This window comes from Podarcis erhardii (assembly GCF_964252035.2).
Source record: "Podarcis erhardii genome assembly, chromosome: 6".
Lineage (NCBI taxonomy): Eukaryota > Metazoa > Chordata > Lepidosauria > Squamata > Lacertidae > Podarcis > Podarcis erhardii.
Window position 1 is genome coordinate 73,500,942 of NC_138510.1, and position 12,887 is coordinate 73,513,828.

General features: G+C 44.9%; 1 long non-coding RNA gene across 1 annotated transcript in view; it reads left to right on the forward strand.

The window, feature by feature from the left end:
* Positions 1 to 11,063: 11,063 nt before the first annotated feature.
* LOC309344073 overlaps positions 11,064 to 12,887 on the forward strand; it is a 30,743-nt gene continuing 28,919 nt past the window's right edge. Inside the window, exon 1 of the long non-coding RNA XR_014157604.1 lies at positions 11,064 to 12,558. This is a non-coding gene — a long non-coding RNA (uncharacterized lncRNA). The remainder of the gene's footprint in view (positions 12,559 to 12,887) is intronic.

The window sequence follows — 12,887 nt, forward strand, 5'->3', positions numbered from 1 at the left end:
TCGGAGGAGCACCAGAAATAGCTTGTGCGCATGTGCAAGCATTGTGCGCATGTGCAAGTGTTACTTCCAGTGCACATCCCGGTCAGAGGAGGCCCGTGCACATGCACACAAGCTATTTTCAGTGCTCCTCCGACCCGGAAGTGCGCTGAAAATAGCATGTGCGCACGTGTATGGGCACGCGTTCCCCCACCCTCCAGCCCGCTGCGTGATCAGCGCTGGAGACAGCGGCCCAAGGCGCGGTAAGTTTACTGCCCCTGGCCTAACTAGTGTTGTTTAAGCTCTGGTAACTTATGGGACAGATTTCTGCAACGTGTTATATGTAGGGTTGCCTCTGAAGACAGTTCAGACATTTTGGACTTCAGCTAGTCCAAAATTTGGTGGCCAGGTTTCTCACCAGGACAAGTTAGTTTTAGCCTATTACACCATTCTTGGTCCTATCGCACTGGCTGAGACCCTTCTTAGTGTGTCTCCTCCATGAGAGGTCCAGAGGGTGGCAACACGAGAATGGGTCTTTTCTGCAGTGGCTCCTTGTTTGTGGAATGCTCTCCCCAGGGAGGCCCGCCTGGTGCCTTCGTTTCATATCTTTAGGTGCCAGGAAAATATGTTTCTCTTCAGCCAGATCTTTGGCTGATCATTCTCAGGCTATAGCATTTTATATGAGTTTATGGGAAGGGAATTATTGGTTGGTTTTTGTTTTATTATGTATATTGTGTTCTCATTTTGCATTTTTGTGTTGTGAACTGCCCTTATGATCTTTGGATGGTATAAAAATTTAATAATAAATAAATAAATAAATAAATAAATAAATAAATAAATAAATAAATAAATTCTAATATTTTAAATTTTGCATGTTTTATTTTGTAAGCCACTTTGGATTCCAGATGGAGAAAATCAGGGTCTACATTTTTCTAAATAAGGAAGTAAATAAATGTGTGACTGAGAAGGCTTTGACCTAGAGTTTCTCAGTAACAGATGCAACTCCCAAAACTGAGGTGACTTTCGAAAGCAGTTTGCAATATGTCACTGTTGGGGAGGAATGTGTATGTAGAGAAACCTCCTTGTTCTTTTTAAGTGTTTTAAAATTTCCGCTGGATATTCCCAATCCTAAATTAGCTCTTTCAATCCTGGCCTTTTAAAAAATAAATAAAAATACTTTTGTCATCCCACTTCCTGCAGTTCTGCCCTTTCGACATCCAGCCTGTGTTATTGATTATCCATTTCCTCGCGATAACCTTCTCTGCGTTGTCCTAGCGCATTTAAGGAAACGCCTTGCGAACAGATCGTGCCTCATATCCTGGCAATGCTATGTGAATGTCAAGCCTCCCATTTCGCAAGGCAGCCGCCCCTATATAGCAGCGCAGAGAGGGCGGTTTTTAGTGCTCTTCTGGTGCTCCGCCGCCTTGCAAACGTGGATTTGCAGACAACAGCTGCTGCAAATTCCCTTGACTGAGAAGAATAACTAGCATTATCACCTAGATCATTAAACCGGGTTCATAGATTGCCGGGTGTCTTCAATCAATTCATCTCAGATAACTTGAAGCCAGCTGGACCCCTTCAGTGAGGACTTGACTTAATTGGCCAATAAGTGGCTGGAAAAGGTGCGTGCCATTTGATAAAATTACAAGCTGAACAAGCGATTGCAGTTGGGAGAACGGCAGAGGCTACCCTTCAGGTCATCCCTTTTGGAAAGGGCTAAGTTAATGTCCACTATTAAGTGCTGCTGTGAAAAATGTTGGCCCACTCGGCGCTCACATGTAAAGAGGATCCAGGTCATCATTCAGCTGATGAAGCGCACAAGATGTGCCCATTTATCATCTCTTTGGCCTCATTTTCTGCCTTGGTAATAGTCACGCACTAACAACTGCTGGCAGTTTCATAGGTTTCCTGTGAACCTTTCGTTTTATTGGCATAACTAAAATATTATCTTACCAAAGCAATCCATCTGCTAAAGAAAAACACTTTCCTTCAATTATGTCCCACGAGTCTTTTCTCCAGAAAGGTTAAAGCATCGGAAAAGCTGGGGGGTGGGGGTGGGAGAGGGGTTGGAATATACATTATTGGGGCTTTATTCTCTACAATCTACTGCAAATGCAGGCACATACATGTGTTCTCTCTCTCTCTCTCTCTTCCTCATTTAAATATATATATAAATTGCCCACTGCAAAGTGTTAGGAGCTAGCTTGACTTTTAAGGAAATTATGGAATTTGCATCTCCGCCTAATGAATAAATGCAAAGAGCTGCAGAAAGCAAGTCCTCCCCCTCCCCCTTTAAAAGGGTGTTAGCATATTTTTTGAGGAGTTGATCTGGGTTTATATTTACTGCAAAACACAAAAATGGTGCACAATCGGAACAGAAATAAGCATTTTGAAGCCTCAGGATAGAATTGAACATTAAGCCAATGGAACTTCAAGCATGCTTATGTCTGTAGGAAAAGGAGAGCGGTTGTTGCCTGTTGACCTCTGGCATGTCCCTTTTCTTTTGCCGGTGCTATTTTTCTAAAAGAAGAGGTGCCAGAACTCACCATGAACACCTCCCTTGTTCTCTTATAATGGCAATGGCACCCACCTGAGAGGTGCAGGAACTGAGTTCTGGCTGGGGGAAAAAAGCCCTGGTTTTGGCGCCCCCTGCAGTCCAGCACCCAGTGCAACTGACCAGTCTTGCTAACCACCACTGTTCCACACACAAAAGCAATGGTTCCCAGTTTTCTCAGTTTTCAGGGTGGTTGTTTTCCTCCATCCATGCCTTGCTTTACTCATTCTCTCTTACTGACAGCTCTCCACTCTCTAGCTTGCTCCAAGGGAGTTGTTGTTGTTGTTGTTGTTGTTGTTGTTGTTGTTGTTGTTGTTGTTGTCTGTTTGATTGCCTTCCTCCCAGAGCAAAACAGCAGCACTTGATTTGCGGCCTCACCTTACTCACCAGCTTTGCAGCCGTGCAGAAGCCAGGTGAGGCAAGTTTCTCATCACAAGGATATATGATAGGCCGGCTTTCAGAGGTGTGAGAGGTGCAGGACTGGCGTTAAGACAGTCTTACACCTGAAGTGAAAAATGGAAATGGCACCCCCTGCTCATAAATGGAGCTCATTATTTAAATGACACGCAGAGATGAATATCGGAGGCAGGGAAACCGAGTCCCTTTTGAAATCTGCCACCCCAAATACATGGCTTCATGCTACTACATGGTTTTTTAAACAAAAACAAAAAGTGCCCCTCCCAGCATTTGACTCCTCTTCCCAGTGTCCGGTGCTTTCTACATACACTCCAACATTTTGTGAGATGAATTCGGGGCACCCCCCCATCCTGCATCTCCATCGCTCACCCCCTCCCTGCCGCTGACCCCTTCCTTGACCGCCTGCTTGCCCCCTCCTTCCCTCCCCTCTCTTCCCTTTGCCATCTTCGGCCACCTGCTCACAAAACGCTGCGTCTCCAGACCACGCCAGGCCTCGATCAGCCCCCAGAAGGCCACACCAGGCCTAGGGGCTACCAGAAACCACACATGGCCTACATGGTCCCCAGAAGGTCAGTAAACATGGCACGGCCTGGAGTGGTTTCTGGGGAAACAGGGGCATCCCAGATTGAGTTCAGAAGACGAGGCAGCTTCTGTAAATTTGAAATGTCCTGATTAAATCGGGACACTTGAGGGGTCCGTTTCTAGGACAATGCAAAAGGCAGGCCTTGATCCAACCAACTCCAGGGGATTCCATAGAGCCAGCCTGGATCTCCTGCCACCAATGGTAAACTTGTCATCTCTGTGAGACACCATTAGGCTGGCAATGATCACAAGGAGCTAGCAGACTCTCTCCAATTCAGCTTTTGCAGTGCCAAAATAGCCCAGTAGCTACTGAGATCTATGGTCTCTCTGGTGCTATCCAGACTAGACTTTGTGTGACACTTGCAGACACACCTTGGGAATCCTGCAAGGCAAGCAAACAAACAAAGGGAGGAATTTGGAGGTGATACGAACCTGGGAAAGAAAAACACACCACTCTTCCACTCATCAGGTTTAGTAAATAATCCACATGTCATGCTTAGTTAAGCCCTCAGATAAGCAGGCCACTGGCACATATTAGCTAGCTCTCAGACTCAGTTTGGGCCAGACGTTTATTTAATTACTTTATTACATTTATACCCCACCTTTCTTCCAGTGGGATTATGGTGAAAATAGAAACATTTCTCATTCCCCGTCAACTGACTCTCCTCGACCCCCACCATTTTTGTTACCCTAGCCCACCCGCAAAGCATTTCCTGTGAGAAGAAGGGCAAGGGCCACAACCGCTGCATCAAAGGAAAACAGCACCACATGCCCTCCATCATAATAATTATCAATAATCATTTTATTATTTATATGCCGCCCACCTGCTGGGTTTCCCCAGCAGAACAGTAAAAACATGATAAAACATCAGACATTAAAAACTTCCATAAACAGAGCTGCCTTCAGATGTCTTTTAAAAGTCAGATAGTTTTTTATTTCTTTGACATCTGATGGGAGGGTGCCACTACTGAGAAGGCCCTTTGCCTGGTTCCCTATAACTTCGCTTCTTGCAATGAGGAAACTAGCAGAAGACCCTCAGAGCTGGACCTCAGTGTCCGGGCTGAGCAATGGGGGTGGAGACGCTCCTTCAGGTATACTGTGCCAAGGCCGTTTAGGGCTTTAAAGATCAGCACTGTCCTCCACTGTCCTGAGAAAACCCTTTAATCCTGGTTTTATTTTATTCTTTGATTGATTTACAAAAAGAAAAACACACACCCATAAACAGATTTGTAAAAGGAGGCAAGATTAGACACAGACACACAAATACGAGTCTTTAAAAAAATTGTGTGTGTGTTTTTAAAGACTCCCTGCACGCCACTTAGCTCCCCATTTCTTCCCACCCAGAGCAGTCTTGCCCTCTATTTGTCCCTCAGACCCAGCACGTCACACGCGGCTGGGCCTCAGTGATGGCAGCCTCTCCTCTGCCTTGCCCGCTCTCCAGCAGCTGCTATGGGCTGCCCAAGGGAGGAGGCCGGCAGCAGTGGCCATGGAGAGGCAAGGAGATGCTCTCTTGCAGCCTCCACAGCCGCCACCCTGGACTAGCATTGGCTCGTCCTCCTTCCTGAACTCAGCAGCAGCAGCACTGCCAGGGGAAATAGGGACATTCCGGGATCAAATCAGAAACCGGGATAGCTTTTGTTATTCCAGGACTGTCCCTGGGAAATCGGGACACTGGGAAGGTATGGGTCAATGGTTCTCTTCCTCCCCATTTTATCCTTACAACAGCTCTCTGAGGTAGGTGACTGGCTTGAGGTCACCCAGTGAGTTTCATGGCTGAGTAGGGATTTGAATCCTGGTCTCTCAAGGTCTTAGTCTGACACTCTAAGCCAACTTTCTCAACCTCGGGTTCCTAAATGTTAAACTACTGAAGGGTGTGGAGCACACTTCCACCTGCAGACAAGCCTCAGCTGTCGGAATATCATGCCCTCTATCTAATCTTTGGCTTTCTCAGTGGTCTGGCGTGCCCTGTCTGTGACCTTTGTCTCCTTCATCATACATTGTGCAAGGGGGAAATGACGTGGTAGAAACAGGTGCCAAAATAACTTTGTACCACCCCTCGATCTCAGGATTGGAAGATGTGTAAAGGTCACAGTCCAAAATGTATCTGACTGGTTTTGCATATTGTGCTAATAAAAAGAGCCTCAACAGAGCTAGCTGGCAGCTTGCCTGTGCACAGCTCACATGAATTACCAACTCCTGCCTCATGCCTTCACTTCAAACTACAATTCTCGTAATTCCTAGCCAGCACAGCTAGTGGTCAGGGTTAGTGGAAGTTGTGGGTCAATCATATCTAGGGACCCGAGGTTGAAAAAGGCTGTTCTAACCACTACACCACACTGACTCACCAACTTGCACCTTACCAGAAATACAGGGCATGATCCAACTAAAGGTGCACATTTTTACACCTCGGCAAACCTTCCCTCTCACACTGAAAACCACACAAGTGCATTCTTTAAAAAAACCACACAAGGCAGACATTGCACAGAGCATGCGAGCATTAGCAGGGTTGTTCCTGGCCACAGCACCTCTGACTGTCCAAATTGGCTTCCATGGCACACAGATCTGGAGATTGAGAAATCAAGCCACAGAAAACAAAACAATGACAAAACACATAGGCAGTCCTGAGTCTATTAAGCCTGTAGGAATGAGTTGCTTATTGATTTCTGTGGAATCAGGTTTGCACGCCCCGGCTGCGAACAATTGTCTGCCCGTTAAATCAATGGGATTTGAGCAGCCTAACTTTGTGCAGGATAGGAGCCAATGCAACTTGCAGCGTGAGGCATGAAAAATCTGTATCAGATTAAAGAGCTGTATTTGTCCGGGAGTCTTGAGTCCCAAAGTAACCATTTCGTTACGGAATTCCACTGCAACCGATCTCTGGAGAAGACTTGTATCCAATGTCACACTAAGTAAGCATCCTGCTTGTGTAAGATTCCTGCTTGTGCAGCGGGATTTGCCCCCTCTCCTCTACCCACCCCCCATGCATAGCTTGCACCCTACCCAGATCTGCTCCAGAGGCTTGTGGGAGGGGAACCCAGAACAGATTTAGGTGGCAAATGGCTCCCAGTACATTTCTGAACACAATTCAAAGTGTTGGTGCTGACCTTTAAAGCCCTAAATGGCTTCGGCCCAGTATACCCGAAGGAGCATCTCCACCCCCATCATTCACTGAGGTCCAGCTCCAAGGGCCTTCTGGCAGTTCCCTATGAGAAGTGAGGTTATAGGGAACCAGGCAGAGGGCCTTCTCAGTAGTGGCACCCACCCTGTGGAACATCTTCCCATCAGATGTCAAGGAAATAAACAACTATCTGACTTTTAGAAGACATCTGAAGGCAGCTCTGTTTAGGGAAGTTTTTAATGTTTGATGTTTTATTGTATTTTTAATATTTTGTTGGAAGCTGCCCAGAATGGCTGGGGAAACCCAGCCAGATGGGCAGGGAAGGAAGGAAGGAAGGAAGGAAGGAAGGAAGGAAGGGGAAAGAGGGGAAAGTGCAAGCTGAAATCCTTGCACGGATGGGACCGTTACTTTGCGTTACCTTGGATACAAACCCACACACTCATGGCCAAAGCTACGTCTCATGAAAGCGCTGTCCTGGTGCGGTTGGTAGGTTCAACTTCTCTTAGCCATGGAAGCTCTCTCAGCGTGACTTGTTTCTCAGAGGGGAAACGGGACTACCCTTTGCTCAGCTGAAGTGAGTTCTTTTGAAGAAGGATGAGATACAAAAGTGACAAAAAAACGTAATTCGAGTAACCTTGCTTTCCTCTTGTGTCATGTGGTTCTTAGGAAGGAGATGGAAGACTAGTTCGTGTATGCATATCAACCTATTTTTCTGTTTACTTTGGGAAGAAAGGAAAGCCCTAGGTTGGTTTCCATTTATCTTCCAAAAAGTCCTTGTCTGATGTGACTCCGGCTATAATCTGTTTCAAGGGCAGCTGCTCTTTAATGAGAGCGTTGAGATCGTGTCTATTTCCAGTTTACGAAAGAGCTGGAGAGGAGGGGGGAAAGCATGGAAGTCTATTATCTGTAAAGTGTTTCTCCTGCGTTTGTGACTGTTCTTAATGTTTTATGGAATATATGTGGTCGTGCGGTGGGGGTGGGGGTGGGGACAGACATTATTTTTTAATATATATATTTTTTTTGTTTAGGCATTTTCCTTAGGCACTTTTGAGTTAATTACTTATTCAGAGGGCTTCTTACTCAGTTCCTTGCAAAAAATGTGTTGTGCATTAATTCTGATTATGTACAAAAACCCACCTGCAAGGGAAAGAAAAAGAAAGGGGGGGGACGATGACAAAATAAAGAAAGAAAACCTCTGAATCAGTAATGCTGATAAAATGAGCAGCTCTCCTGGGGCTTCGCCGAGAAGCTGGATACTGGACAAAATTAGAATCTTGTAGCTAAGGCTATTCATAATGTCATTAACATAAAGGCAATTAAATGAGTTTTTAACCTACAACCCTTTATTGTTATTAATGAACATTAGGAGAACACAGGAGATGAAATTGGTAATTATCTCTGCACCAAGCTATGCAATAATGTGTTTAAATATAAAAGCAAAACAAATGATTATTGTTGGTATTTTCAGTTGGAGGAACCCCAAGGAGCGGCTCCATCACATTTAATCACATGGTACTACAGCAAGGGGGTTAATTAAATGAGGGCTCCACTTTCAGGAGGTTTGGCTACTCTGCTTAATGCGGAAGAAAGAAGCCTTTACATGCATTGCCAATGTCTTTCCAGGGGTTCCTTCCCACTCCCTTCAGCTTAACGACCTTTTGCAAAGGAAGGGAATAATTTTACTCTTTTTGAATGATAAACCGGAGTCTAGTCATCAGCACCTGACTCGTCACACCTTCCCAGGACCAGTGATTAGCTAAGAGTCAAGGTAGAAGTTTTGATAGAAATGTACAGGAAAGCGAGAATGAGGAATAGAAGGCCGGTTCTCCCCAAGACAAGTTTTCAACCTGCTGGAAAACAGTGGCTTTCAATAAGCCTGAAATTCATCCAAGGAAAAGCAATGAAGCAAATACCTTCTCTGCAAAGTGTTCCGCAAGCAGAACACGGCACTTTGCCAAACAGCTAGCATAATCCGGTGAGTTGCTAGGACCAATTACATCACACTCAGAGTTATTCCAATGGACAATGCTAAATAGATGGCGTTGGTGGCTGTGGCAGCGACGGTTTTTAATTCTAAAAGGGGCAGTAATTATATTTTGCTATAATCACCATCACAGAATATGATGGGATCTTGGCTGTGTGCAATCGGATTCAGCACAAGTCTTTCCCCAACTGTGCTCGCCCAACCATCTTTATAGCAAAGAGCAGCGCCAGCACAGCAAAGCAAGACTTGTGCCCTCTGTGCCTTAGCTGCGCATTTCAGCTAATTTATATAGGATCATCAGTATTTTAGGACGTCAAACAGGGAAGAGACACGGTTCCTAGCCGTGGGCCCACGTGGTCGGCCCTGAATGGAAATGTTGGGGAGGGAGGAGGAAGCAGGGGTTATGAGAGATGAGGCGTCCAAGTCCAGAGTTGCCTCCATCACAAGAAGACATAAAAAGGCCAAACAATATGGTGGAAGAAGGCTCAGGAATGCCTAAGGCGGCTTTTGTGTTGGAGCGAGATCAGGACCATGGCTAGCAGCCAGGTCAGAGTTCAAGAGTAGGGATGGATATGTGAGTGGATGGGTCGATTTTGGTTCTTTTCGTTTCTCACTTTTTCAAATTTAAATTTGGTTCTCCACATTTCTGCAACAATTTGTGGGTTTTCTTTTTTCCCCTTTCAAATCCTCGTGAAAATTATTCAGCCGTTTAGTGCCGATTTCTCCTAATCAACACATTTTTATATGGAGCACTGACTGCTGTACACATTTTTGCAAGCAATTTCTCCTAAGATAATATGTTTTTGAACTGATTTTCACCCGTATATTCACTTTATATATATATATATTTCTCCTAAGATAATACGTTTTTGAATTTATTTTACCTATATATTCATTTTTCACTTGTGCCTAATATATCCATTTTTGTAAACACTGGTTGGTTGGTTGGTTGGTTGGAGACCTCCCATCACAAAATTTGAATGAATGCAAATTTCAAAAACTGGCTATGTTTTTTTTGTTTTGTTTTTGTTCTCACATTGTTTTGGAAAGTGTGAATTGGATAAATTCGGCTGTGAATGTGAATTGGATTTTCCCTCCATCCCTGTTCAAAGGCAAGAGTTTCAGGACCACAAGCAGCAATCCTAGACAGCTGACAGCAGCAAGGAGGGAGCAATTTGCCTCACCAGTAGCTTGCCATAACTGCTCAAGGTTTGTAGTCTGGTCAGAAGGAGCCAAAATTAAGTCCGTTCTGGATGCCAGTGTCCTTTCTTAGTCATTTGTTTGTTTGTTTGTCTACTGCTTCATGCCAATATAGGCATCTAACTGGTTTGGTGCAGCCATTAGCTCCTCGGTGCCAGGGTTTAAGTTATGGAGACTTGGGATGTGTGCACATTTAAACACACGTGAGGCACATGACTTCCCCCAAAGAACCCTGGGAACTATAGTTTGTTAAGGGTGCTGGGAACTAGCTCTATGAAAGGTAAACTTCAGTTCCCAGGATTTTGGGGGGAGGAATGAGCAGAGGAAGGTCAGGTTGCAATGAAGGAATACATAAGGTGGAAGATTCTCTTGGGAAAGTCTTTTTTAAAAATTACTAAGCGGGGAAGGGAAATGAAGATTTCTCTCTTTAAAGCAGGAACACCCAAACAGTATTAGCATAAAAAAGTCAGCTGCTGAAATTATCCAAGCCTCTATTTATTAAACAAATGTAAGGCTCTTTTGAGTCCAGAGTACCCACAGAAGAGGCTGCCTGCTGTTTCCCTGTATGATTCACTGCTCTGCCTTGACTCCTGCCACTCAGCTTCTGCTGTGGGTCAGGAATTCTGGTGCAGCTGTGATTTGGATGCAATCGGATTATTCATTCACTGCCGACACTCAAACCTGCCCTCAGGAGGCATGCCTAGAACAGCAACTCATGCAAGGAGACAGGTGGTGGGATTCTCTTATGCACTCCAAAATGAAAGCTTTCGAAGGCTGAAGTGTGCCTCTAAAAGCGGGGTGGGGGTGGGAGTGTTCTCATCTATTGGAAGTTTGAGAAACTTAAACTGATTTAAAGGAGGGTTGGTTCCTAATTCACACCCTGAATGGCACTTTCCTTGTGTGAACCTGTCAAGCGCAACCCTTTGCCACCGAAATCAATGGAGGGCAGTCATTGACTTTCATAGGGTGCAGGATAAAATCCTAATTGCTTTAAATAAAGCCTGTAAGATAGAGCCTCTTGTCCCGAGAAGACGCATTGGAATCCAGCAGGGTGGAAAATAGCTAAGGATTCTTAAAAGACAGTATAATTAAAGCACAGCAGATCACAATCCCCTTGGAAGAGGAAGAAAAAGAGAGACCAGAATGAACAAGATGTTGTCAATGTGGCTTCATGGGGCACTGTTCAAAGATCTAAGGTTTTTATTTTTGTCAAAAAAAAAAACTTGTACAGAAAGTAATGAAGATTTGGGGTCAAACCCAATTAAAGAATCAATTACAGCTCACACGGACACAAGAAAAGAACAAATCACTTCTAGACAAACACTTCTTTTAAAAAAGACACTGCCTTTTATGATTATACGGTAGGGGGAAAGACATATAAAGACATTTTCATCTATTGAAGTTGACTCCCAAATGACTAAGAAATTATAAGATGCGTTTGAAATGAGTTTTTGTCTGTAACATGGAGGTAATTAACTTGGAGGATCAGTGCGTAGAGCACGTACCGCAAACAAACCAGAGATAAATAACCAACGCATCTGATAAAACAAATTGGTAAAATGAATAGAGGTAAGTTTCAACGGGAGTAAATAAAGAGAAGCATAATATAACCACAGGAATATATTTCATTAGGCAAATTAGCCACTGGCCTTTATACCGAAAATGATGTTCCAAAAGGTTTTGACAGCTTAACATAAAACAGAAATTATAATAACCAATAAAAACAAAAAGACTAGCTAGAACATGCATGGAAAATGTAAGCAAGTGTTCAACACTCACCCTCATTTGGCGTTCATCCAATCAGAAATTTTGTCCGCCACCCCCCTCCCCCCAAAAAACACCCCAGAATTTTTCCTCTTTCTAATTACTTCTAGGCTAGAGGCCTCAACAGAAATCATAGTTTAGAGGAATGAGAATTTTTAAAAAATTGAAGAGCAACGGGACTTGGCTCCCCCCCCCCCTGAACTAATGCATACATTTTCCAAATAAAAACATAATGAATGAGGCCTTCCGGTGATAGGGAATCACAAAAGCAACTGCCTACAAGTCTACTCTAACTGCAATAAATTAATAATGGAGCTTAATTGCATGCAGGAAGAATAAGCACTGACAGGCTTAGCTCCTGCCCCACAACACCCCAGGCCAGTAGCTACTGCAAGGCTCCAGCTAAATCCATTTTGCCTACCCATTATCCCGGTGCCCTATTATCTCTCTAAGTAAAATATTTATATACTACTTTTCCTAAGCTCAAAGCAGTTGAGATTAAAATAACACATAACAATTTAAAGCCACAATTACACAGAAGCAATCAGGGAGGAGGGGTGCAGAACACCAGCAACAAAAACATTCAATGGCCACAAAAAAAAACCCCCACAGATTGAATCAAAGCAGTTTTCCAATCAAAACAACCGCCCAAAGCCACCCGGATTTAATAGACCTTCGGGAAGGCGGTGAGAGCAGAGCTGTTCTTGACCTCCTCTGAAAGGTCACTCATTTCAGAACCTCATAGAGGCCTGGCTCCAGCAGGTGCTCATTGGGACTGGTAGAATGGCAGCCAGGGAGGCCCAACAGTAGGTGGCGCCAGAGCCAACAACAGGCAGACGCAACTCAATTCAGTTTTGCTCCCATCGTCCTCTCTGCTGAGTTCTACAAAGGCAGCCTTGAGACTAAGGAAGAAGGCAGGCGGTGCCGCCCCCTGGACTGGATCTAAATAAGAAGAGCAGGCAAGTGAGGGCTACTTGAGGCAGTGGCATAGCGTAGGTTGCCAGCACCCGGGGAGCAGCAAGTCAAGTGTTGTGCCCCTCTGGTGGACTGGGCAGCTGAGGTGGAGGCGCACAGTGGGGGGGGCAGGGCAGAGCCCGCGAGGCACACGGATGCCAGGGCAGGGCATGCAAGCATTGCGCTTCGTTGCGCCCCTCTCAGAATTTTGCACCCAGGGTCACTGCCCCTCTGCCTCCCCTCCACATACTACGCCTCTGACGGAAGGTGCTGTGGCAATTTCCCTTTCATCCTAATTGGCAAATCTCTGCTGCCACCCGCTCTCAAGGGTGAGTAAC